The following is a 27,728-nucleotide window of genomic DNA, read 5'->3' as shown; positions in this document are numbered from 1 at the left end:
CTGGTAGCTCATACTGCTGTATTTAGACCTACGTCTAGTGCAGGGGCGGCTCTAGGCTCATGGCGGCCCTGGGCAGGGAGCGTAGGTAGGGGGCCCCGGAAGAGGGGGTCCAGGCGGGGCAGAGTCCCCCGGAGCTCAGGAGAGGGGGTCAGGGTGTTAGGAAGTGGAACAGAGCCAGAGGCCGCCAAATCCCTGCCCTGGGCCGCCACGCAAATATGTATTCATCCTCATAGGATTATTATATAAAGGATATATATTGGCGTGGAGGCCCCTGGGATTTGGTGGCCCTGTGCAGGTGCACAGCTTGCACATGCCCAAGGCCGTCCTTGCCTAGTGATTCAAGGAATAGCCAGCAGAAACCCATTGTCACACCTGTTGAAGACATCTCTGAAACTACCTCGAGATGAAACGGTAATATCATACCATGTTGTGTTACTATTTCAACTACTGATAAAACAGATGAGGATTTGGTGAGTGTGCAATAAAAGTTCAGTAGCAGTTGTGTATAGTTTCCACCAACATCCTAATGAAGGTGATAGTGTCAGGCTCTCTCTTTCCTTACTCAGGGATTTGTTTAGAGCTTGGTGGATGTGGATATCTACCCAAAAAGCAGTGCATGTCACATTTGCCATATTTAAAGTGCAAAGAGGCCCTATATACTCTAAAGAGGGAGGCCTGGACATCCACCACATTTTGGTGGATGTCTGACATCTAACAAACTGGAAATAAGACCTTGATCACTGTATCATTTTTCTGCCTGACCTTTCTCACATTAAAGTATGCATTTTGTCACCACCACCCATTGATGTCAATTAACCAAAATGCCTGGGGTAGCGGAAGTGACATTACATGCCCTTTAACCCTGTGTGGCATCACATAACCTATAGGCATGGTGACATCATATAATAATAATAACCCAGTGGTTGTAAAGCGTGAACTAATCACCCATAAGGGTGATAAGGTGCTGGGGGCTGTCAAGGAGATTGAGCTATTGCCCAGAGTCACATGATGCTGAGCTGCTCTGCCTCTGGTGCTGGGGATTGAACCGTGAGCCCCATGCTCCAAAGTCAGCCGCTCTGGCTGCTGTGCCACACCTCTCCCCATTATAGGAAGTGATGTGTGATGTTGGACCCTGAAGGAGCCACAAAAATTGACTTCAAGGAAGTGAATCTAACATTATTAATATAAGGTGAAATTTAATGCTTGCTTTAAATGGCCTAGGTCATCAATACCTAGAAAGAAACCAGAACAATATTCTTTGATGCTATCTCTTATTGCCCCTCCATAGGCTAGAGTATCCTTGTTTGAATTCAGACGAAAAAATAAAACACTTAATCCATCTAACAATGATCACTTCTTGGGACATGGTAGTTTAAAAAAGAGCTACTAGCTGTTAACATGGCCTTTATCAAGTCAGAGCAAAAACTGTTTCCAGCAAGCGAGAGCTGACAAAATACTCTTGCTTGCTGGAGGCTGAGATTTCATCAGTTTACCTGCCCGCTGTCAAGCGGGCAGGGAGACACAAGAAAGGATTCCTCCTGCACAATGGAGGCTGCTTTTCAACCGCTCCCTCCATGCAGCAGCAATGTCGGCTCCTGCAGGAGGCACAGAACCTGCAGGTCCTGCTGAGGCCTTGAGGCTCCCCTGCAGTCCTGATGGGAAAGAGCAGCAAGAGGTAAAATAAAGGTGAGAAACAAGCAGAATCAGGTCGAATTAAGGTCAGAAACAAGCAGCAAGAGGGAACCGAGCTGAAAGAGGCAGAATAAAGGTCAGAAAGAGGCAGAATAAAGGTCAGAAATGACCGGAAAGAAGCAGAATGAAGGTCAGCAACTAACAGAAAACTGCAAGATTAAGGTGAGAAATTAGCAGAAAGAGGCAGAATAAAGGTGAGAAACTAGCAGAAAAAGGCAGAATAAAGGTGAGAAACAAGCCGAAAGATGCAAAATAGAGGTCAGAAACGAGCAGCAACAGGCAAAATAAAGGTAAGAAATGAGCAGAAAGATGCAGAATAAAGGTAAGCAACCAGCAGAAGGAGACAAATAATGGTGAGAAACTAGAAGAAAGATGCAAAATAGAGGTGAGAAACGAGCAGGAAGAGGCAAAATAGAGGTCAGAAACAAGCAGCAAGAGCAATAAAAAGGTGAGGAACAAGCAGAAAGAGGATAAATAATGGGCCAAAATGAGCAGAAAGAGGCAGAATAAAGGTCAGACATGAGCAAAAAGAGGCAGAGCAAAGGTCAGCAATGAGCAGAAAGAGGCAAAATAGAGATCAGAAACAAGCAGAAAGAGGCAAAATAGAGATCAGAAACGAGCAGGAAGATTCAGAAATGGTGAGAAACTACCAGAAAGAGTCGAATAAAGGTCAGAAAAGAAAAGAAAGAGACTAAATAAATGTGAGAAATGACCAGAAAGAGGCAAAATAAAGGGCAGCAACAAGCAGAAAGAGCAATAAAAAGGTGAGGAACAAGCAGAAAGAGGCTAAATAATGGTCCGAAATTAGCAGAAAGACGCTAAATAATGGCCGAAATGAGCAGAATAAAGGTCGGACACAAGCAAAAAGAGGCAGAGCAAAGGTCAGCAATGAGCAGAAAGAGACAAAATAGAGATCAGAAACGAGCAGGAAGATTCAAAATAAAGGTCAGAGACGAGCAGAAAGAGCCAAATAGAGATCTACGAAAGCGATCTGAAACTAGCAGAAAGAGGCAAAATAAAAGTCTGCAATGAGCAGAAAGAGGCACAATAGAGATCAGAAATTAGCAGAAAGAGGCAAAATAAAGGTGAGAAATTAGCACAAATAGGAAAAACAAAGCTCTGATCAGGATGTTATAAAGATCTGATAAAGGTGAAAAACGAGCAGAAAGAGGCAAAATAAAGTTCAGCAATGATCAGAAAGAGGCAAAATAAAGGTTAGAAGTGAGCAGAAAGTGCCAGAGAATAAGCAGAAGAGAGCACTCAGACACTCACGCCCCCACTCACAGACCCACTCAGAGACTTACACCCTCACTCACAGACTTACTGAGACACTCATGCACTCACTCACACACTCACTGTCAAAGTGAGCCATTTACACATGGAGCCAATCAGCCATACAGCACTCACATACCTACTTACTCACCCATACAATAATACAGCTACTCAGTCACCCATACAGTTACTCACACATCCACTCACTTACTCATACATATACTAGCGCATGTACTCACTCACCTATTCAGTCACTGACACAAGCACACACTCACCCATACAGCCACTTAGTCTCCCCTTCATTTGCATATGCAGCCTCTCACATACCCACTCACTCACCCATACAGCCACTTAGTCTCCCCTTCATTTGCATATGCAGCCTCTCACATACCCACTCACTCACCCATACACCACTGACACACCCACTCACTCACCCAAACAGCCACTCACTCACCTATACCACCACTCACATACCCATACCACCATTCACACACCTATACAGCCACTCAGACACCTACTCACACATGGATACACATAGTCACACAGCCATTCACATACCAATTGTCAAAATATTTCAATCATTAGTAGAACACAAAGTATAGTAATTTTACTTTTATAGTATCTTAGTATATATGTTTAACATCATTGGATGATGTCATCAACGATGTCATTTATGATGGCATCAGTCATATCAGTGATGTCAATGACCATGCCAAGAGTGATGTTATGTTATGTTATGTTATAACAATTTATTATGCGCACAGCGACTCCAGCGAAGGAGCATCCCGGCGCAGAGACACGGAGCAACATAACACAACAAGGAGATAATGACACAGAAGGAAGGCTAAAACAGGCTAAAACAGGAAGGCTAAAACAAAAAGGTCTTTATGGCTCTACGGAAAGACAACAGGTCCTCAAGCAGCCGAATTTCAACTGGGAGGGTGTTCCAGAGTGACGCAGCTTTCACCCTAAAGGAGCGACCACCCATCCTGCTGAGCCTAAATCTGGGAACAACAGCAAGGGCCTGACCTTGAGATCGAAGGTTGCGGGTAGGGACATAGAAGGAAATGGAGTTGGCCAAGATCTCAGGGCCTATGCCTCTTAGGATTTTAAAGGTCAGACACAAGACCTTGAAAAGAATACGCTTCCTGACCGGGAGCCAGTGCAGGGAGCGAAGGACATGAGACACCGGGCAAAACCTAGGTAGGCCAACAATGGCTCTCGCCGCGGCGTTTTGCACCCGCTGCAGACGGGTTAGCTCAGCCTGGTTAGCCCCAGCCAGCAGAGAGCTAGCGTAGTCCAGACGGGAGATGATGGTTGCCTGGACCACAAGCTGTCTGGTAGGGGCATCGAAGAACTTAAGCACTGGCCTTAAACCTCTTAAGAGTCCAAAGCAACAGGCTGCAATTTTTTGGGTGTGCCCTATGAATGTGAGACCAGCGTCTAACCAGACACCTAGGTTCTTCACCTCCGACACCGGGGTCGGAGTGGGGCCCAGCTCCGAAGGCCACCACTGATCGCCCCAGAGCTCCACTCCCTTCCCGACAACCATAACCTCTGTTTTTGTGGCATTAAGCTGGAGACAGTTACCTGTCAACCAGCTGGCCACCGCCTTCAGTCCAGACCGAAACCTGGGGGCATCCTGTTCCGCATCCCCACTGAGAGTAACCGCCAGCTGTGTGTCGTCGGCATATGAGACCAAAGTTAGGCCCCACTGCCTAGCGTCATCAGCCAGCGGTCTCACGTAGAGGTTGAACAACGTGGGACTCAGTGAGGACCCCTGCGGAACCCCCGTGCCCAGAGGCTGGAACCTGGACTTGAAGGGAGGGATGGCAACACAGAAGGAGCGGTTGGCCAGGAAGGAGCGGAACCATTGCAGCGCCTGACCACCGATACCGATCTCCTCGAGCCGCTGAAGGAGGATGCTGTGCGATACAGTATCGAAGGCGGCGCTGAGGTCTAACAAAATCAGCGCCGCCGTCTGACCAGCATCCAACCTCGCACGGAGATGTTCCACCATCACAAGAAGGGCAGTCTCCGTGCTGTGGCCAGCACGGAAGCCGTTCTGTGTGGGATCGAGGGCATTGGACCGGGCTAGATGTTCAGACAGGGCCAGATTGACATGGGCCTCTGTCAACTTAGCTGGCCAGGGTAGCAGCGAGATGGGACGATAGCTTTCTGGCTTAGACGGGTCAAGAGAGGGTTTTTTAATGATCGGAGACACCACCGCCTGCTTCCAGCTAGTAGGGACAACCCCCGTCTCTAGGGAGAGATTGACCAGGGAGCGTATAGCCAAGCGTCCCAAAAAGGTCTGGTCTCGAAAGAGGGCAGGCCTCACTGGATCAGATGGAGACCCAGACTTAACTTGCGTAGCAAGTTTGTCAAACCCTTCCAGGGTGAGAGGGGGAAATGAGGTAAAACATGAGGTCATAAGCAGTGCATTGTGGAGGCATAAATTATAGTTAGCTCAGGTAACTATAACTGCTGAATTTCTATGGTTTTGTACGAGTCAAATCTGAGCCTAACTATAAACGTCCCTGTAGCCTTTGGTTGTTTTTAGTGAATAGATATATAATAATATAGATATAATGCATAAATATATATATATATATATATATATATATATATATATATATATATATATATATATATATATATATATATATATATATATATATATATATTCACAGAAAAAACCATAGGCTTCACACTGACGAAGGCTAAGTGCCGAAACGCGTCTGTGGCTAGCCTGTAGTTAATAAAACTACTTCGTGGTAAAAGGTACCCCCCGAGTGCTGTCGTTTCTTTCCTTGTGGATTCGCATGGTTGTGACGAGCGCAATATATATATATATATATATATATATATATATATATATATATATATATATATATATATATATATATATATATATATTCACAGAAAAAAACATAGGCTTCAGGCACGTTATAGTTAGGAATTAGCATTAAAAAACCTTAGAAATTCACTGAAAAACCATAGGTTTCAGGGGCGTTATAGTTAGTTGGACATTTCACTCGTACAAAACAATTGAAATTCCCCCCTTATAGTTAGTTCAGCTAACTATAACTCACGCAACCGCAATGCACTGCTGATGACGTCACATATTACATCACTCATGACATGGTCAGTGACATCACTCATGACATCAATGATGACAACTCAAATGACATCGCTGATGACATCATCCAGTGAATGCGTGTTTTTCTGGAAATTAAATATGTTTTATATATGTATATCTCAAGGTCGATGGAATAAAAAATGGATATATAAGTGTCCAAATGGATGGGTTTTTTAAAAAAAATTGATTGTATAACTGAGGATTAAGTGTATCTTAGTGAATACATGGGTTAGTGAGTAATGTTTAAGTATATAAATATCTGTATCAGTCTCTCACTTTGTGTATAAGTGGCTGCATGGGTTGGTGATTAGCTACATGAGTGTCTATATAGGTTATTAGTTGTTTTTTTGAGTATCAGTATGAGTGTCTGAGTGTATGGTTCGGTAGGGGTATTACGTAGTGCATAGATGCATGAATGAGTGATTCACTGTTTGTATGCGTTGAAGGCAGCATGTGTGCAGGACTGTATGTATGGATGAGTGTGTGTATGGGTGTGTTAGTGAATGAATGACTGTCTCAATAGTGTCTTTATGAGTAACTACATATGTTTTTAACTAGTATATGTGAGTATTGGTGTATACAAGTGAGTATATGCGAGAGTGAGAGATTGGAAGAGTTACTGTATAAATGAGTATGTGTTTCTATTAGTGATTGCTTAAGAGCGTAAGTATGTGTAAGTTTCTGTAGCAGTAAGTGTGGTGGTGTGTGTATAACTGTATATGCAATTTAATGGATGTTTGATACTTTGTTTGCATGTGTGACTATGAGTGTGAGTAACTCTATGGATGAGTGTCTATGTGTAACAGGATGTATAGGTGTATGAGTACATATGATGAGTGAGTACATGTAAGAGTGACTGTATAGGACTGTTGGTGAATGAGTAGATGTGTGTGTAGATCTTGGAAATACTGAATAGGTGTGTTGTAAGTGGTATTGGTATGTCCTGTCCATTGCTTTGAAAATGTTAGTTTCGATTTTTGAGTGTGTGTATCAAAGGTTATATTAGGGTGAGAGGAGGTCTGCCACTCTATCACAAGGATGATGTCATCAGTGATGTTATTTGAGATGTCATCAGTGATGTCTTCGACCATGTCATGAGTGATGTAATATGTGATGTCATCAGCAGTGCATTGCGGGCACGTGAGTTATAGTGAGATGAACTAACTGTAACAGGGGAATTTCAATGGTTTTGTACGAGCGAAATGTCCACCTAAATATAACGCCCCTGAAACCTATGGTTTTTTCAGTGAATTTCTAAGGTTTTTTAAATGCTAATTCCTAACTATACCGTGCCTGAAACCTATGGTTTTTTCTGTGAATTTCAAAGGTTTTTTAAATGCTAATTTGTAACTATAAGGTACCTGAAACCTATAGTTTTATCAGTGAATTTCTAAGTTTTTTTTTAATTGCTAGTTTCTAATAATGCCTACAGAGGTACGACATGTGAAGAAAGAAGAAAAAACACACAGAAAGAAGCAAAAGAAATGCAGAAAGAAGCAACAGAAGTCCTCAAAGACGAAGAAAAGTGTAGGAAGAAGGAAAACGTGCAGAAAGAACAAACAGAGTAGCAGAAAAAAGCCTTGTTGCAAAATCATCCTGTACCGGTACTAGACCTTGATTATCTGACTTCACGCTGACCACTTGATTGTGGGGAAGCTGTGGTAGGGTGTTGCCATTCACGAAAGATCGGCGAACTTTCTTTTAAAATTAAAAATTGGTTTTTATCTTTGATTTTGTGGTATTTGAATTGCTCCAAAAGCCCACTTACTTGCACTTAAAAAAACCTTCAATTCATCCGCTGCTTAGCGTAATTTTAGCCCCCTCGAGGCTCCCGATCTGAGACCAGCGCCATCTTGGGTGTGGGGATCGGAGGAAATTCTGGGTTTCTCACTGCAGGAGTCCAAAGGTAGGCTACTTACAGGAATTGTCTGCTATAGACCTCCAGGGCATGATACCCATTTCCGAGTACTTTCGGACATTATTACTAACCTGACCCTAACCCATTCTAGAATGGTTATAATGGGAGATTTTAATTTATGAGATAACGGAAGTCTGGGCAGCCATCTGAGAGATCTGAGGAATACCTGCTCGAACCTTAATTTACATCAATTTGTTCAGCCACCCACCCACCAAGAAGGGCATATCCTAGATTTATTGTTTGCCACACAGACTGAGACAGAGGTGATAGACATATTGCCACAAAGTTGGACTGATCACTACCTAGTCCACTTTAACATCAAGGTTCTCAGTTCGGTGGATAATGACATACCTCCTGAGGCACAGCCGGGAGCACTCCATTTTTATCGCTACCACTTGTTTTTAAAAATTATTCTGTGTGATAACATGTTCACTTGATTTTGCTCTCTGCCCACTTTGCCGAAGCTCAGGACTTCCCCGCGCAGCTGATTGAGTGCTGCAGCGGGTCCTAATCTGCCGCCATTTCGCCAGACAGGCGACGCCCACCGCTCTAGACACGCCCCCCGCCGACACCTGATAAAAGCACTGAATACGAGCGCGATTTGAATGTGTTGACATACCTCCTGAGGCACAGCCAGGAGCACTCCATTTTTATCGCTACCACTTGTTTTTAAAAATTATTCTGTGTGATAACGTGTTCACTTGATTTTGCTCTCTGCCCACTTTGCTGAAGCTCAGGACTTCCCCGCGCAGCTGATTGAGCGCTGCAGCGGGACCTAATCTGCCGCCATTTCACCAGACAGGCGACGCCCCCCGCTCTAGACACGCCCCCCGCCGACACCTGATAAAAGCGCTGAATACGAGCGCGATTTGAATGTGTTGACATACCTCCTGAGGCACAGCCGGGAGCACTCCATTTTTATCGCTACCACTTGTTTTTAAAAATTATTCTGTGTGATAACGTGTTCACTTGATTTTGCTCTCTGCCCACTTTGCCGAAGCTCAGGACTTCCCCGCTCAGCTGATTGAGCGCTGCAGCGGGTCCTAATCTGCCGCCATTTCGCCAGACAGGCGACGCCCACCGCTCTAGACACGCCCCCGCCGACACCTGATAAAAGCGCTGAATACGAGCGCGATTTGAATGTGTTGACATACCTCCTGAGGCACAGCCGGGAGCACTCCATTTTTATCGCTACCACTTGTTTTTAAAAATTATTCTGTGTGATAACGTGTTCACTTGATTTTGCTCTCTGCCCACTTTGCCGAAGCTCAGGACTTCCCCGCGCAGCTGATTGAGCGCTGCAGCGGGTCCTAATCTGCCGCCATATCGCCAGACAGGCGGCGCCCACCGCTCTAGACACGCCCCCCGCCGACACCTGATAAAAGCGCTGAATACGAGTGCGATTTGAATGTGTTGACATACCTCCTGAGGCACAGCCGGGAGCACTCCATTTTTATCGCTACCACTTGTTTTTAAAAATTATTCTGTATGATAACGTGTTCACTTGATTTTGCTCTCTGCCCACTTTGCCGAAGCTCAGGACTTCCCCGCGCAGCTGATTGAGCACTGCAGCGGGTCCTAATCTGCCGCCATTTCGCCAGACAGGCGACGCCCACCGCTCTAGACACGCCCCCTCGCCTCCTCTATATATTATGTGCAACCCCCGGCCGCGCAGCGGGCGCGCCGTCAGCGCGCCTAAGGCAAGCCCGTCTGCGCCCGTCCGTGCCTGGACCGAGCCCAGGGACACCCCCCCTGCTCGTTATACCACTACCAACCCTGCAACTACCATTAAGTACAACTCCGACTATCTTCATGCGCTAAACTCCACCTCCCATCAATGCCAGAGTCTCAATCTAGCTAAACAACCATTCCACCTTCCTTACACCTGTCCGAAATGCTCCTTCATCACTAATAATTACCGACCCTTACCAACAACGATCACAAACAAAAAGGTATTACCTAAACCATGTATAGCTGCTCTGATAAATGTGCGCTCCCTCCCTAAACACAAATATGAGATCTCCAATTTCATTGAGACCCACAATATCGACCTCCTCTTCATTACCGAAACGTGGGGCGATCCCTCCTGCGGACCAGATTTCGCTACAGCTACCCCTGAAGGATACTCAAATGTCAGATTGGACAGACCTCCTCCAAAAAAAGGAGGCGGACTAGCCATCATATACCATGGAAACCTAACAGTACGAACAGAAACTATCCCCACCCCTTGCTGCGAAGCACTGTCTTTCACTTTCTCTGTCCCAAATGTGCCCCCTTTCAAAGGTATACTCATCTACCGCCCCCCTGGACCTCGTAGCCCTTTCCTCGCTAGTTTACCCATGCTTTTGGAACCACTGGCAGGTGAAAGCCAGTACACCATTCTGGGTGATTTTAACTTCCATCTTGAGCTGCTGGATAATTCCGATACCACAGCCCTGTTATCTGAATTAGATGCTATGGGACTCCCACAACTGGTCACCGGATCCTCGCATACTGCGGGCCATCTCCTGGACGGTCTATTTTCTAGCGAGAAATCCCTAGTGATAAAGGATCTCCTTCCTTTCACCTGGACGGATCATTCTGCTATTCTTTGTGATTTTTCACTACAACCTACTCTCCCCCGAGTTAGCACTTCCCCACCCTGGAATAAATTTAGAGCCTGGAAAAGTATCGACATTCCTGCTTCCCAGTCCTCACTCTTGACCTCCCTACCACCCACTGCGGCTGACCCTGAACTAGCTGCCAATAACTATACCACTTGGATTCGCAACACTGTCAATCTGACAGTCCCACTTATGAAACAATCCTCCAATAGAATCATTAAGTCCTCACCCTGGTTCAATGACACTCTTAGACTGGAAAGACAACATTGTAGGCGCCAAGAACTCAAATGGAGACGTGACTACGACCCAGAGCAAAAAGCTCTCTATAAAATCATGTTGCTTAATTACAAGCAATTAATCATCAATGAGAAAAGTAACTTCTATAGCAGTCAAATCAATCTTGCTCAAGACTCGACCAAACAACTTTTCCAGGTAGTGACGCGTCTCTCCGGACAAGCAGCAACCACCCCTATCACATATACCCAAGAACTATGTAACTCTTTGGCAAATCATTCCCAAAAAAATTCACTGACATTTTCTCCCAATTTAAAGCTCATGCCAGTGACACTGGACACTCTCACTCCGTCTCTAATGCCCATACTCTATCGGGCCTGAACTCTATTAACCCCCCTCGAACAAACCCTTCTAGTTCCTTCCAGGAATTTACTCAGATCTCCTCAGAACTGGTGTCTCATCTCTTACGCACCACAAACTCCGGATCTCCGTAAGACCCATGCCCCCCCTCCATTCTCAAATACGTCCCCGAAATTATAGGCCCTAAACTTACGGATATTTTTAATGCCATGTTCTTGTCCAATACTTTTCCCTCCATCTGGAAAAAAGCCATCGTCAAACCTCTTATCAAGAAAAGCTCACTTGATCCGACGATAGTTGCTAATTATCGCCCAATTGCTTGCCTCCCGCTCCCCGCCAAAATTGTGGAAAAAATAATGAACACACAAATCTCAGACTTCATAGATCAAAGCAACTGTCTGGATGAAACACAATTTGGCTTCCGGAAGGGACACGGGACGGAAACTGCGCTCATTAAAGCCACAGAGGAAATTAGGAAGTCTCTAGATAATGGAGGATCAGCAGTGCTCATTCTACTGGATCTGTCTGCGGCCTTCGACACGGTCGATCATTCCACCTTGATCGACCGTGTCGAAACGGCAGGCATCACGGGTGCAGCGAAAGACCTCATTGCCTCATTCCTCACCGATCGAGTTCAATCCGTTGCCTTCGGCAACTTCAACTCACCTCCTTTCACTCTTCCTTGTGGTGTTCCCCAGGGATCCTCGCTAAGTCCCACATTATTTAACATCTATGTATCAGACTTAGCGAGGATCATAAAAATCCATCACCTGGCGGTTACATCCTACGCCGACGACACCCAGATTGTCTTAGCCATAAACAAAAATGGAGATGAAGTGGCCTCCAATTTTAATCTGGGAATGCTGGCAATAAGTAATTGGATGGCCAGAAATTGCCTGAAACTAAACTCCGATAAAACGGAGGTGATGTTGTTTGGTAATCTCTCCCCTGCCTGGTCTCCCACATGGTGGCCTGATGCCCTAGGACCACCCCCTCCCCCTGTGACCAAGGCAAGAAATCTCGGAGTTATACTGGACACCAAACTCGCCTTCATGCACCACGTCAACGTGGTAGTATCCTCCTCATTCTATACCTTGAGAATGATAAAAAAACTTCTACCCTATCTTCCCATGAATATGGCAAGAACTTTGATCAGCGCACTCATCATGGCCCGCATTGACTACTGCAATGGTCTGCTAGTCAATGCTCAAGAAGGTGTTCTAAAGAAATTACAACTGGTGCAGAATGCTGCGGCCAGATTGATTACCGGATGCCCCAAGTATGCCTCCATTTCTGGGACACTCCGAGAGCTTCATTGGCTGCCTGTAAAGAAAAGAACTAAGTTTAAGGCTCTCTGCATTGCCTACAAGGCAATTCACGCTCAAGGTCCAGCGTATTTGAAAGATTCCTTTTGTCCTTACAAACCTGCTAGATCTCTACGATCCTCAACTGCCAGACTCATGCATGTTCCCAGGACTAAGAAAGTCTCCTGGGGAGACAGATCCTTCATAGTTACCACTACTAAACTATGGAACAGTCTTCCACCTCACATCAAAGCCTCCACATCTCTTCTCTTTCTCCGCAGACAGATGAAATCCTGGCTGTTCACACAATAACTCCTCATGGACCAGTCCTCTCACTCAGCGCCGAGACACCCACGGGTAATTGAGCGCTTAACAAATCGCCTAAATAAATAAATAAATAAATAAATGATGACTGTCCGGCGACATATAGAAGGGGAAGAGAGTGGGCCAAATTAGGAAAAAATAAGACTTCGCAGATCTTCATGAATTTAAACCTTTTTTCTCCCGCTATTTCCGTAGAGGAGAATTATCAAATATTCTGTAATCATATAGCCCGCACTCTGGACCCGATCATCCCAGTAAAAAGCCTTAAAAATAGAAAGAAATTCTCAGTCCCCTGGTATAATGAAGAACTGAAATTACTGCGTTCGTCATGCAAGAAAGCCGAGAGAAAATGGAGGAAGACATACTCAGACCCAGATAAGAAAGAACTGAAACTAGTTCAGGCTAATATAAGGAGGCTATTGCTAAGTTCAAATCTCACTTTTATGCCAATTCCATCCTACAAGCCCCTGACAGCACGAAAGCTCTCTTTAAAATCTTCAAGGACCTCTCCAGTCCAATTTGCATGAGTAATAAGGTAGCTGTTTCACAAGAACTTTGTGAGGAGATTGCCGCTCATTTTGAAGATAAAATTGCTGGAAATTTTCATCCTAATAATATTAGTGACCAGGACAATTTTCACCAGAGGTCGGATGAAGCGGCACGGGTGAACACCTCCCTGGACAGCTTCCTAGTCCTCACGGATCACTCCTTTAACAATCTGGCTAACTGTGTGTCCTCTGGCTCCCCACTTGACCCTCTTCCACACAAGATTTGGAAAACTATTGGTCAAGAAACCTTTCCTTGGCTGCAACAGATCTGCAGCCAATCTCTGGGAGTAGGTATAGTCCCAGAGGCGTGGAAGCAGGCAGTAGTGACACCTCTGTTAATAAAACCCTTGCTAGAGCCTAAGACACCAGCAAATTTTAGACCCATCTCCCTTTTACCTTATCCAATTCCAATCTTGGAAAAAGCAGTCAGCAAAAGCCTCTCTTGCTATTGGAAGATAACCATCTGTTGGATAGGGACCAATTTGGGTTTCGTCCAGGTCACGGCACTGAGACCGCTTTGGCCACCGTATTAGACAACCTACGAATGTGTGCTGACAATGGGAATGATACCATCCTCGTATTACTAGATATGTCAGCCGCATTCGATACGGTGAGCCACACAGTACTGGTGGAAAGACTGTAGAGAAGAGGGGTGTCAGGACGGGCCTTACAATGGCTACAGTCTTACCTATCAGGAAGACAACAGTTGGTGACTATGACACCTTTCACCTCCAGAAAGTCTCCAGTACATCATGGGGTACCGCAGGGCTCTGTGATTAGTCCCATCCTTTTTAATATCTACTTACAGCCCCTGTTCCCCATTATTAAAACTTTCGGCATTGACCTGGTCAACTACGCTGACGACACTCAACTGGTGTTTTCCCTGGAGGGGAAACAAGCAGTATCCATGGATACGTTCCAGGCGTGTATGTGTCAGACTGCTGGATGGCTTAAGAGAAACTCTTTACAATTTAATGGGGGGAAAACGGAGGTGGTATACTGCCCCACGGCCAGAATGTCCCAACATCTACCTTTAGAGTTCAGGCTCACTCCTGATGAGGGAACAAAGTAGGAGTATAGGGGGAAAGAAAAACTAGGACGCCCTCCACTCAGTCAATCATCAAAATACAAATGTCCTAGTATTCAAGGCAGTTCTTATCTATTGATCTGTGGACATCACTAGTTATCCATGAATTACACCAGACTTCTCTACTTATAGAGATTTAAAGTAGGGGATGTCTCAGTCTACTGCCGTTATAAAAACAGCCCTACTCTGATCAACAAACTTAAACAAACACAGAACCCACAATCACCTTGAATAACAACAGAAAAAAGGTGAGAAAGGCGAGATGGCACCTCACGGGCGCACCACCAATGGGGCCCCTGGCTGGTACTCACCAGGATGGCCCTGTTCTCATCATTGGTGCCATCAAGCCGTAACGGAAACGTGTCCAAAACCCGAAAGAAAGACAGTGAGTGATGCAGTGAACACAAATTATATGTAACACAACGTACTACATTAAACACTTAACATATAATCTACTGTGCAACCAGGACAAAAAACTTTACTTATGTTCCTATCTTGTTGCATACAGTAAACATATAAACATTAAAAAAGGAGAATGTGAATACTACCAATCGATTCACACCCTACTTACAGCCGACATGTTTCATTGCCTTTGTTTTCTATCAGGCAATTTCCTCAGGGCAAACCGATTTAGATGCCACTGCAAAGGACACTGGGCTTTGCGTGCTGTGATAAAACAAAAAGCATGCATAGTCGAGGTTACCTGCTGACCACCCCTGTTCAATTCTCAATGTTGTTTTGCTCAGTCAAAAACGTGATATTTTAAGTAATAGTTACCCTTCAGTTAGCCTTGCCTCTCATACCACCCGAGAGGAATTTAAAATGAATACAGCCCCCATCGGTGAGCAGGATCCAATCTCCCTTTGTTTCCTTTGCTACATTGAACAACGAAAAAACGGGGAATATGCTATCAAAAAGTATCCTTATACCTGTGGTTAAACGTTTTCTTTTCAAGGTTACTTGCTTCAAAGCTCATAGGAAGGATTACCGGTGGAGAATATTTGTCCGGCGTCTTCTCAGCACTCGAACACCGGCAAAGTTCTCAGCTGGTGTATTATAATGTGTATTGCCGGTTTTCGTGCCTCCTGATAGGCCGCGATAGTCATGTGTTATCCGCGGCCATTTTGAAGCAGGCTCTGAATCAGGTTGTGTATGTATCATGAGCGAGTCTCATTGTACTCTCGCGTTACTACGTGCTCGCCGATTTTATATTGTAATCTGGGTCATAAGTAAAAATCATTACTCAGTATCCCCTCTACAGTATCTATTAGGTTTAAACGGGCCAGAATTGTTCTCAGCAACTATTATACCGGCACACTTCACACAGGTTCTTTTTAGGGTGTGTATTGACAGTTTTCGTAACCCCCGATTGGCTGAAAAAAGTCATGTGACACCCGTGGTCACTTTTAAGCAGTCTAAGGCCGATGTTGTAAATATAGCATGCGAGGGTCACATGAATTTCTCGTAATATTGCAGATCCCTAGATTTTTATTGTAGGAGAGTAGGGTCTGCAATCCTATGATCACCCGGACTTTTTGCTTTTGTTTCACTGGTTTACGACTTTCTCGGGCTGTGGGCCTGCCAATCAGACCCACAGCCTAGCTGTTCTCTTGCTAAATTGCTGTGTGTACCCTAGGTGCATTACCCAATTGGAACTGGGCCACCCTGTCAGACCCTGTAACTCAGGGCATCGGTGTACCCAGGGCCTACCAGGGGCTGAAGCATGTATTATGCCACCCCTGGATGGCCATCTAAATCTGACACAACTGGCTGCACGACAGCTGGGGCCACGTGGCGTACTCGCCCGTTGCTGTAGGTGTAGTATCCCTATACCTAACCTTAAAATGGACACCCGAGTTCCTATCAGTCACTCCTATGGCAGGCCTTGACAATCCTGAAGGCAGAGTGCATGGAACCGTGTGAATTGGGCTCTGGCACGAGCCGAGCCCGGTTGCAGCTTGCGGAACCAAGACCCAATGGCTGTTCCATGATAACGCGTATCATATCGGTAACTTCGGTATCGCGTTATCAAGACATGTCGAGTAAGGTGTCATACGAATCGGGGTGCTGTCCTCTCACCATTCCTGGCGACGAGGTTAGCATTCCGCCCTTCTAGAGGGACACGACATGTACGTAACTGTGAACCCCGGTTAAAGTTAACTGAAGCCTCAGCTCCACAAAATGGACGCTGCCACCACAGACACGAGTCTGACCTCCTGCTGCTGGGAGTCCTTCCAGCGAGGAGAGCTTGGACAAAGGGTTTCCTGTCAAGGGCGGTGTTCGCACCGTCCCAGACAGGGTTTGTGTATTCTGGGTAGGTAGGGCTTTGCAAGAAGGTGACTGCGGAGTGGCACCCCGGTGCTCACTACGCATCTGCCGGCTAGAACCAGTTCCAGGGGCGCGCAGCCCCTGACCTGGGGAAAGTCCAGCAGGGGGAGAGGGGTGTAACCACCCCCCTTCCTGGTCCCACCCTTAGGGCAGGACCAAGTCATGTACCCGCCCCTTTCTTTAGGATAAAGGCCGGAGCGGGGACCCTTCCAAATTAGATCATCTTTGAATCAAGAATACTTTCTACGAAAGGACTTCGAGACTCTTCTCAAGATTTCTCCCTTGTGGCTAAGGAGTAGTCACCCTGCATCCGCAGGCACCATCTAAGAACTCTGCGGTTTGCTGCAAGTCCTTCCTCAAGGATCCGACGGCCCAGCTCGACGAGAACCGGCTTCCCTGGCACCTCTGACCTCTACCCACGTCGTCAGCTCAGCTGAGATCTGTGGGTGCGACGAGACCTCGAGGGACCGGCCATCATCAAAACCTGCACGCTTTCTTAACCAGCACGACCATCGAAGCAATTCTCTGGTGAGTGCTCTGGGGTCCGAGAAGCCCCGACCCTGATCAGCTCCAGCACCGAAGTGCAGTCTCCCAGCATCTCTACGATCTGCGTGGGGCCCTTCTGCTCGCTGCTCAGCACGTTATCTGGTCACTAGCCGCTGGCTTGTGCCCTTCTTTGACGACATCCGACAACCAACGCTGCTGGTCTGGTTGCTCCAGATCGGCCCTTGCTCCCTTTTTCGAGAGGAGCACCCCGGACCCTCCTGGTCCACTCAAGACGCCATCTTAGGCCCACCACGTGGCCCTGAGATCTGCCAAGGCTTGTTGCCCCAATCCTGGGCCCAGCGACGCCGACAGCATCAACCTTCGTGGGACAGCTCGCACCTCCATCCTGGTCGCCGACAACGCCTCCTAGTCCGTGAGACTGCAGAGCCTAGCGTCGCCCACTCACCTAGTCGAGGTGACGGCCAACCAGTGCCTTCCTGGTACCCTCTGACTACTGGCTAGTAGTACGAACTTGGTCCCCTCTGCTTTCAGGTATCAACGACTGATCCAGGCTTGGATCTCTACGAACTATTCATCACTGGTCGCCGGCCAGCAACTCCTTTTCTTCCGGCTCCTGGCTCGTCAGCGAAGACCCCCGACGCCTGTAAGACTTGTGCAGCCGCAGCCCTCGTGGCTAGCTAACTTCGGCATTTCGGTGCCTGCATAGCCTCCTTACTCTAGGGTCCCGAGTCCCTCGCTTCCGACTTGCCTTATCGGGTCCGCCCGAGACCACTAAACTTTCCGTGCCCTCGGGCACTTGTTTTAAATTGTGCATTTGAAGTACTTTCTAAGAGCTTTTGTTCTGTGCTTAGTACCCTGTCCTCATAAAGAGTCCAGGGCTGTTGTGATTCTTAATAAATATACTGTTTATTTTCATAACACTTGTGTGGTGTCCTTTCACTTGGTGTTCAAGGGGTATGTGATGGTATTACAGCTGGCTTAACACGCCCTCTAGAGTTTAGCCCGAAGACTGCTCGTATCCACGCTACTAGGATAGCTGGTCTAAGGTTGACTTACAACCAATCACCATAAAGGTCGTTTGGAACGATACATAGTGGTCGCTAGAATAGCGAACGCTGCATATCGGGCCAACTTCTCACATTGGTGAGCAGCGGTTGGGATTTGAGCTTGCTGTTGTTTTACCACGCGTATCCTAAGAATATCTTGTGAAAGATCACATAAGTACTCCAGGTACATATAACTTAGCTTAGAATACTCTGAGTTCTACTGAACCAGCTGTTGTAGCTCCTCAAGGCTTAGCACACCTTGGCTACAACTCTTAGCAAGGGATCAGTAGGTAAACCCATAGTGTAGGTAGGTGCATCACTTACACCACACTAGAAGCAGCATGTCGGACAAAGGAGGAAACTCTGAGTCTCCCCTTGTGTCAGTCGACCTTCCACAGGTCACCTCCAGATATGCTGCACTTAGCTTCCACGAGATGCGACAGATCTGTACATCTCGGAAGTTAAAACAGGGTGCAAACCCTACCATTCTGTTTCTGATTGGTCTCTTGGAGACTTATGATGCAAGGAGGGCGGGTAACACCGACCCTTCTCATCCAGAAATGGAGATGCCTCCCCTCGAGGGAACCCGAGGTGACCCTGACCTTATCCATCTCTCCGCCGAGGGTGAAGAGGAGGACGAGGAGCCAGAGACATCTGGGGACGAGGCAGACAAAGGTCCAGTCATAGTTAGTCAGCGAACTCAGGACAACTTAAGCCGGCACGAGATTGGTACTAGGGGACCCCTGGGCCCTCTCTCGGGCCAGCTTAACATTGGGAACGGACGAGTTAGGTCTCTGTCGAGAGGCTCTAACAGATCCGCTCGAACTAATGGCTCTCGAGGTTCTGCTCGAAGAGGGATGACATCACCTCAGAGGAGAATGTACGAAGCAAAGGAGAGGGAAGTCAATCTGCGGATCGAAAGGGAAGAACTTGCCCTAGCCAAAGAGAGACTCGCCTTTGCTCGAGAGCAAGAGTTGAGTGGGACAATTCCCACTGGTGCAGCATTCCCCCACGGGAACCCAGGAGTTTAGACACTAAGCACCTGAATAAGATAGAACCCCCCTTTAAGCAAGGGGACGACATCCACAAATGGATTACTGCTTTGGAGCGGGCCTGCACTGTACAGTGCATCCCCCAGAGTCAGTGGGCAGCTATCTTGTGGCTCTCCTTTGACGGTAAAGGTAGAGATAAGCTCCTCACTACTAGAGTCGAGGACGCTAACAATTACCAGATCCTGAAGAACACACTGATCGATGGGTTCGGCCTAACCACTGAGCAGTACAGGTTGCTGTTCAGGGATACCCAGAAAACTCAGTCTCAGGACTGGTCTGATTTCGTTGATTGTGCCACTAAGGCTTTGGAGGGCTGGTTGCTGGGCAGTAAGGTTACTGATTACACAGGATTGTATAATTTGATCATGCGAGAACAGTTTTTAAACAATTGTCAGAACCAGTTGTTGCATCAGCACCTTGTCGACTCGGATCTGACCTCTCCCCAAGAATTGGGAAAGAAGGCAGACAGAATGGTCAGAACAAGGGTTAAGCAAAACCAGGGCCAGAACCAGGGTGGTCAGAAGAAAGCAGACCAGAAGGGTAAAGATTCGAAAGGGGAACAAACTGACCAGAAGTCTTCGACAGGTCCCCAACAACCCAAAGAGGGGGGGGGGTCAGGCTTCCCAGAAAAAGAAGAATCAAGAAGGCCAATCGAAAAGGTGGTGCCAATACTGTAAAAGTAAAACTCACTGGTTTAGTGAGTGCACCAAGAAAGGAGGGCAGACTCCTGCTACTGCAGCCCCTAAGGCACCTGTGCCCCCTAGTACAGCCAGCAGTAGTAGTGCGCCTCCCAAGGGACTAGTTGGGTTAACCTTGGGTTCTGAGGGGTGTGACAGCTTAGCTGGTACGCTCACTCAGGCTGTCCTTGTCTGTACAGGGGATGTGGATATATCCCCTGATGTCAGTCCCAATACTTTGGGCAAATACCGACAGACGCCTTTAATAAATGGAAGAATGGCTCAGGCCTATAGGGACACTTGTGCCAGCGTCACCATGGTGACGCCTAACTTTGTGGACCCTGGACAGATCATGCCAGGTACCGATTTCCTGGTGACCAATGCCAGCAACGTCACTACCAGTCATAGTATGGCGATTGTTGCTTTCTCCTGGGGAGGGGTAAATGGCCAGAAAAAGGTTGTTGTTAGTTCAGACCTCCCAGTGGATTGTTTGTTGGGCAATGATTTGGAGTCATCACAATGGTCAGAAGTGGAGCAACGGACTCACATGGAGATGTTAGGCTTGCCAGCACACGTGTTTGCTGTGACCAGGTCACAGGTCAGACGATGCCCCACTGAACAGGTGCTGGATCCTGCAACAACGGACCAGACACCTCCCAAGAAGAAGAGCAGTCGGGTTAAGGCTTCGCCTTCCCCCTTGCTCCAGGTCGAGGATCAGGTCTCAGAGGAGGCTGACCTCCAGGAATTGCGGGAAACTGAACCTAAAGAACTCGAACTTGATCAAGTTGAGTTTCTGGGCTCAGGGGGACCCACACGAGAGGACCTGGGGAAGGACCAGTTAGACTGCCCTTCTCTTGAACCCCTCAGACAGCAGGCTGCTGCTGAGGCTGCTGGGAACGCCACAGGTACCCACAAGGTATACTGGGAAGATGGACTCCTGTACACTGAGGCAAGAGACCCCAAGCCTGGCATGACCAGGAGGCTGGTCGTCTCCTTGTCTCAGCGTGGTTTCCTCCTTACCTTGGCCCACGAGATTCCCTTAGCAGGACACTTAGGCCAGACGAAGACGTGGGACAGGCTTGTCTCGCACTTTCACTGGCCTCATATGAACGAAGATACCAAGGAGTTTTGCCGCTCCTGTGTCACTTGCCAAGCCAGTGGTAAGTCAGGTGGCACAACAAAGGCCCCCCTTATACCAATGCCTGTGGTGGGGGTGCCCTTTGAACGGGTGGGGATTGACATCGTCGGTCCCATGGAACCACCAACAACATCAGGGCACAGGTTTATACTGGTGGTAGTGGATCATGCCACCAGGTATCCTGAAGCTATTCCCCTTAGGACCACTACAGCGCCTGTTGTGGCAAGAGCCCTAGTTGGAGTATTCTCCAGAGTGGGCTTCCCTAAGGAGGTCGTCTCCGACAGAGGTGCAAACTTTATGTCGAGCTACTTAACTGTATGTGGAAGTAATGTGGTGTCAACTACAAGTTCACTACACCCTATCATCCACAATGCAATGGGCTTGTTGAGAGATTCAACAGGACCCTGAAAGGGATGATTCATGGACAACCTGAAAAGCTTCGGCGTAGATGGGACGTCCTGATCCCCTGCCTTTTATTCGCTTACCGGGAAGTCCCACAGAAGGGGGTTGGCTACAGCCCTTTTGAACTTTTGTACGGGCATCCTGTAAGAGGACCCCTGTGTTTGGTGAAGGATGGATGGGAGAGACCTCTCAAAAAGCCTGCAACCAACATAGTGGACTATGTGCTTGGTCTCCGCTCGCGGATGGCTGAATACATGGAGAAGGCATCCGAAAACCTTAAGGCCAGCCAAGAACTCCAAAAAGCTTGGCATGACCAAAAGGCTGTCTTGACTGTTTACCAGCCCGGACAGAAGGTGTGGGTGTTGGAGCCAGTGGCCCCAGCAGCACTCAAGGACAAATGGTCCGGGCCCTACACCATCCTGGAGAAAAAGGGAGAGGTCACCTACCTGGTCGACCTGGGAACTCCCCGGAGCCCCCACAGGGTGCTTCATGTCAACAGGCTCAAGGCATATGTCGACAGGAAGGACATGAGTTTGCTCATGGCCATAGATGAGGGACAGGAGGAGGAGAGTGACCCTCTCCCCGACCTGCTCACTCATAATCCTGACGATGGATCGGTAGATGGTGTTGTCTTTTGTGGCAGCCTCTCCGAACATCAACAGGAGGATTGTAAACAGGTTCTTCAATCCTTCCGGCATATGTTCTCTCTAACACCCAGTCAGACCAATTGGTGCACCCATGAGGTTGACACTGGTGACAGCTTGCCCGTCAAGAGTAAAATCTACAGGCAGCCTGATCATGTTAGAGACTGCATCAAGAGTGAAGTGCAGAAAATGTTGGAGCCGGGAGTCATTGAACCCTCGGATAGCCCTTGGGCTAGTCCTGTAGTTCTAGTGCCGAAAGCTCACACCCCGGGCGGTAAGAAAGAGATGAGGTTCTGCGTAGACTACAGGGGTCTCAATGCAGTCACTAAGACTGACGCCCACCCAATACCAAGGGCAGACGAGCTTATCGATAGATTGGCTTCGGCCAACTACTTAAGTACGTTTGACCTGACAGCTGGGTATTGGCAAATCAGGTTAACTGAGGACGCCAAGCCTAAGACCGCATTTTCTACCCCTGGTGGGCATTATCAGTTCGTGGTGATGCCCTTTGGTTTGAAAAATGCACCTGCCACCTTCCAACGGTTGGTGAATCACGTTCTCACCGGGCTGGATGACTTCTGTGCGGCGTATCTTGACGATATCGCTGTCTTTAGCTCCACCTGGGAGGATCACCTGGTCCACCTGCGGAAAGTGTTAGAGGCTCTGCAAGCAGCAGGTCTCACTATCAAGGCCACCAAGTGCCAGATAGGGCAGACACAGGTTGTATACTTGGGCCACCTCGTCGGTGGAGGCCAAGTTCAACCACTGGAGAGCAAGATACAGTCAATCAGGGACTGGGCTCCTCCAACCACCCAGACTCAGGTTCGAGCTTTCTTGGGCCTGACTGGTTACTACCGGAAGTTCGTCAGAAATTACGGATCGATTGTGACTCCGCTCAATGAACTGACGAGTAAGAAAATGCCAAAAAAGGTTTAGTGGACAGCGAGCTGTCAAAAAGCATTCGATGACCTAAAACAGGCCATGTGCACGGCACCTATCCTCAAGAGTCCAGACTACTCCAAACCATTCATTGTCCAAACAGATGCTTCTGAGTTGGGTGTGGGAGCTGTTCTATCTCAACTGAATTTTGATGGTAATGACCAGCCCATTGCTTTTATAAGCAGACGGCTGACCCCCAGAGAGAAAAATTGGTCAGCTATAGAGAGGGAGGCCTTTGCTGTGGTGTGGGCCCTGAAGAAACTGAGGCCATACTTGTTTGGCACTCATTTCAAGATTCAGACCGACCATAAGCCCCTCCTATGGCTAAATCAGATGAAGGGTGAAAACCCCAAACTGCTTAGGTGGTCCATTTCCCTACAGGGGATGGACTTCACAGTGGAGCATAGACCTGGCACTGATGATGGCAATGCAGATGGGCTCTCCAGGTATTTCCACTTAGAACAAGAAGACTCACCTGGTCATGGTTAGCTTATTGTCCCAACGTTTGGGGTGGGTCATGTAGGAGAGTAGGGTCTGCAATCCTATGATCACCCAGACTTTTTGCTTTTGTTTCACTGGTTTACGACTTTCTCGGGCTGTGGGCCTGCCAATCAGACCCACAGCCTAGCTGTTCTCTCTCTAAATTGCTGTGTGTACCCTAGGTGCATTACCCAATTGGAACTGGGCCACCCTGTCAGACCCTGTAACTCAGGGCATCGGTGTACCCAGGGCCTACCAGGGGCTGAAGCATGTATTATGCCACCCCTGGATGGCCATCTAAATCTGACACAACTGGCTGCACGACAGCTGGGGCCACGTGGCGTACTCGCCCGTTGCTGTAGGTGTAGTATCCCTATACCTAACCTTAAAATGGACACCCGAGTTCCTATCAGTCACTCCTATGGCAGGCCTTGACAATCCTGAAGGCAGAGTGCATGGAACCGTGTGAATTGGGCTCTGGCACGAGCCGAGCCCGGTTGCAGCTTGCGGAACCAAGACCCAATGGCTGTTCCATGATAACGCGTATCATATCGGTAACTTCGGTATCGCGTTATCAAGACATGTCGAGTAAGGTGTCATACGAATCGGGGTGCTGTCCTCTCACCATTCCTGGCGACGAGGTTAGCATTCCGCCCTTCTAGAGGGACACGACATGTACGTAACTGTGAACCCCGGTTAAAGTTAACTGAAGCCTCAGCTCCACAAAATGGACGCTGCCACCACAGACACAAGTCTGACCTCCTGCTGCTGGGAGTCCTTCCAGCGAGGAGAGCTTGGACAAAGGGTTTCCTGTCAAGGGCGGTGTTCGCACCGTCCCAGACAGGGTTTGTGTATTCTGGGTAGGTAGGGCTTTGCAAGAAGGTGACTGCGGAGTGGCACCCCGGTGCTCACTACGCATCTGCCGGCTAGAACCAGTTCCAGGGGAGCGCAGCCCCTGACCTGGGGAAAGTCCAGCAGGGGGAGAGGGGTGTAACCACCCCCCTTCCTGGTCCCACCCTTAGGGCAGGACCTAGTCATGTACCCGCCCCTTTCTTTAGGATAAAGGCCGGAGCGGGGACCCTTCCAAATTAGATCATCTTTGAATCAAGAATACTTTCTACGAAAGGACTTCGAGACTCTTCTCAAGATTTCTCCCTTGTGGCTAAGAAGTAGTCACCCTGCATCCGCAGGCACCATCTAAGAACTCTGCGGTTTGCTGCAAGTCCTTCCTCAAGGATCCGACGGCCCAGCTCGACGAGAACCGGCTTCCCTGGCACCTCTGACCTCTACCCACGTCGTCAGCTCAGCTGAGATCTGTGGGTGCGACAAACCTCGAGGGACCGGCCATCATCAAAACCTGCACGCTTTCTTAACCAGCACGACCATCGAAGCAATTCTCTGGTGAGTGCTCTGGGGTCCGAGAAGCCCCGACCCTGAGCAGCTCCAGCACCGAAGTGCAGTCTCCCTGCATCTCCACGATCTGCGTGGGGCCCTTCTGCTCGCTGCTCAGCACGTTGTCTGGTCACTAGCCGCTGGCTTGTGCCCTTCTTTGACGACATCCGACAACCAACGCTGCTGGTCTGGTTGCTCCAGATCGGCCCTTGCTCCCTTTTTCGAGAGGAGCACCCCGGACCCTCCTGGTCCACTCAAGACGCCATCTTAGGCCCACCACGTGGCCCTGAGATCTGCCAAGGCTTGTTGCCCCAATCCTGGGCCCAGCGACGCCGACAGCATCAACCTTCGTGGGACAGCTCGCACCTCCATCCTGGTCGCCGACAACGCCTCCTGGTCCGTGAGACTGCAGAGCCTAGCGTCGCCCACTCACCTAGTCGAGGTGACGGCCAACCGGTGCCTTCCTGGTACCCTCTGACTACTGGCTAGTAGTACGAACTTGGTCCCCTCTGCTTTCAGGTATCAACGACTGATCCAGGCTTGGATCTCTACGAACTATTCATCACTGGTCGCCGGCCAGCAACTCCTTTTCTTCCGGCTCCTGGCTCGTCAACGAAGACCCCCGACGCCTGTAAGACTTGTGCAGCCGCAGCCCTCGTGGCTAGGTAACTTCGGCATTTCGGTGCCTGCATAGCCTCCTTACTCTAGGGTCCCGAGTCCCTCGCTTCCGACTTGCCTTATCGGGTCCGCCCGAGACCACTAAACTTTCCGTGCCCTCGGGCACTTGTTTTAAATTGTGCACTTGAAGTACTTTCTAAGAGCTTTTGTTCTGTGCTTAGTACCCTGTCCTCATAAAGAGTCCAGGGCTGTTGTGATTCTTAATAAATATACTGTTTATTTTCATAACACTTGTGTGGTGTCCTTTCACTTGGTGTTCAAGGGGTATGTGATGGTATTACAGCTGGCTTAACACGCCCTCTAGAGTTTAGCCCGAAGACTGCTCGTATCCACGCTACTAGGATAGCTGGTCTAAGGTTGACTTACAACCAATCACCATAAGGGTCGTTTGGAACGATACATAGTGGTCGCTAGAATAGCGAACGCTGCATATCGGGCCAACTTCTCACATTTATTATATCTTATTTATTGTCATAGATCGAGATTCAAAGTTTACTCGAGGGTATTTATCAAGAGGGTAGTGTCCACAGCCTTGTGGAATATGTGGATATGTCACAGTGCTGTTATTTGAGTTAACGCTTATACCTCTGTACTCAATCAACCCATAGCCACCAGAAGTAGATCCCGAGATACTAATGATAGGTTTTATTTTCACACGTTTATGGTGAAATCAGTCATAGATATCAACATTACTTAGCAGCGGTTCAATGACATTTAGGCTTGCACTTATTATTCTGCCTGGGTTAATACTTAATCACAGGGAGGGGATATTCACAACAATCATCATGTATCCCTTTCTCATTTTATATGTTATATAGTGCATTTTAGTGCGTGCTTAGCACTTCCTACCCCAACTACTCTGTAGTACATATGGAGGGGCACATAACTATACTAATAATGGGAGATATCTGTTTGGATATTAGTCAGTAGTTACTCACACAAAAGAACATCTCTCAACTTAACTTGTTCCACTCCAGAAGTTCGTTCAATCTTCTCTGTTCGTTTTTTTCTTGGAATATCCATCTCGCTTCTTTTGTGATAAGGCGTCTCTCTACTGTCTGTGCATCACCCATCACTCTCTCCAGGACAACCCACGTGAAAGTATGTCTGTTGCGATGACAGTGTTGCACTAACTTGGTGGTTAGTTTCCCATTCCTTATGGTACTCACGTGCTCCTGGATCCGGAGGTTGATCTTACGTGTGGTGAGTCCAATGTATTCTAGGCCACATTCACATTTGAGTCTGTACACCACATTGGTGGTATTACAGTTACTAAAATGATTTAGTAACCAGTTCTTTCCAGATTGGAGAGTCACTGTGGAGGTTCTGTTCGTGAGGGGGCACACTGAGCAGTTTCCACATGGAAAATGTCCATTGGGGACGGTGCTTGCTTCTGGTTCTGATCTCACATTCATCCTGGTGTGTACCAGTTTGTCTTTTAAATTGCTGGCTCAACGAAAAGCAAAATGTGGTGGAGGCATCTTAAATTCCGGCGTGGATAGTAAAGACCAGTGCTTTCTGATCGATTGACGGATCTTAGTGGCCATTGGGTCGTAGGTCATAACTACAGGTAAGCAGTCCTTTCTTTCCTTCGTATGGGTCTCCAACAATACAGCTCTTGGTGTGTTCAAGGCCCTCTTCTTGGCCTGTTTAATGACCCTGTGTGGGTAGTCCCTGGCTTCCAACTTCTTGCTGAGTCCTTCTGCTTGTTCCTTATATACTTCAGTCGAGGAGCAGTTTCTCCTATACCGCAGGAATTGACCCACCGGTAGGTTATCTCTTAATGCTCTAGGATGATATGAGTGGTAAGAGAGTAACGAGTTTCTGTCCGTGGGCTTTTGATGTACGCTAGTTCAGAACACTCCTTCTACAGCTTCAATGTCTAGATCAAGATAGACCGCTCTGGTATGGTTGTATTTCCAGGTGAACCGTAGGCTCATGTCTTGTGTGTTCAGCCAGTTCAA

General features: G+C 47.8%; 1 protein-coding gene across 2 annotated transcripts in view; it reads right to left on the bottom strand.

Moving 5' to 3' along the window:
• Positions 1-27,728, bottom strand: part of LOC147708470 (solute carrier family 22 member 2-like) — a 545,897-nt gene that overhangs the window by 213,326 nt on the left and 304,843 nt on the right. The gene's annotated exons all lie outside the window — the stretch shown is intronic.

The sequence above is a fragment of the Lissotriton vulgaris genome, chromosome 6 (genome assembly GCF_964263255.1).
Source record: "Lissotriton vulgaris chromosome 6, aLisVul1.2, whole genome shotgun sequence".
Classification (NCBI taxonomy): Eukaryota; Metazoa; Chordata; class Amphibia; order Caudata; family Salamandridae; genus Lissotriton; species Lissotriton vulgaris.
This window is presented reverse-complemented; position numbering and strand designations above follow the sequence as displayed.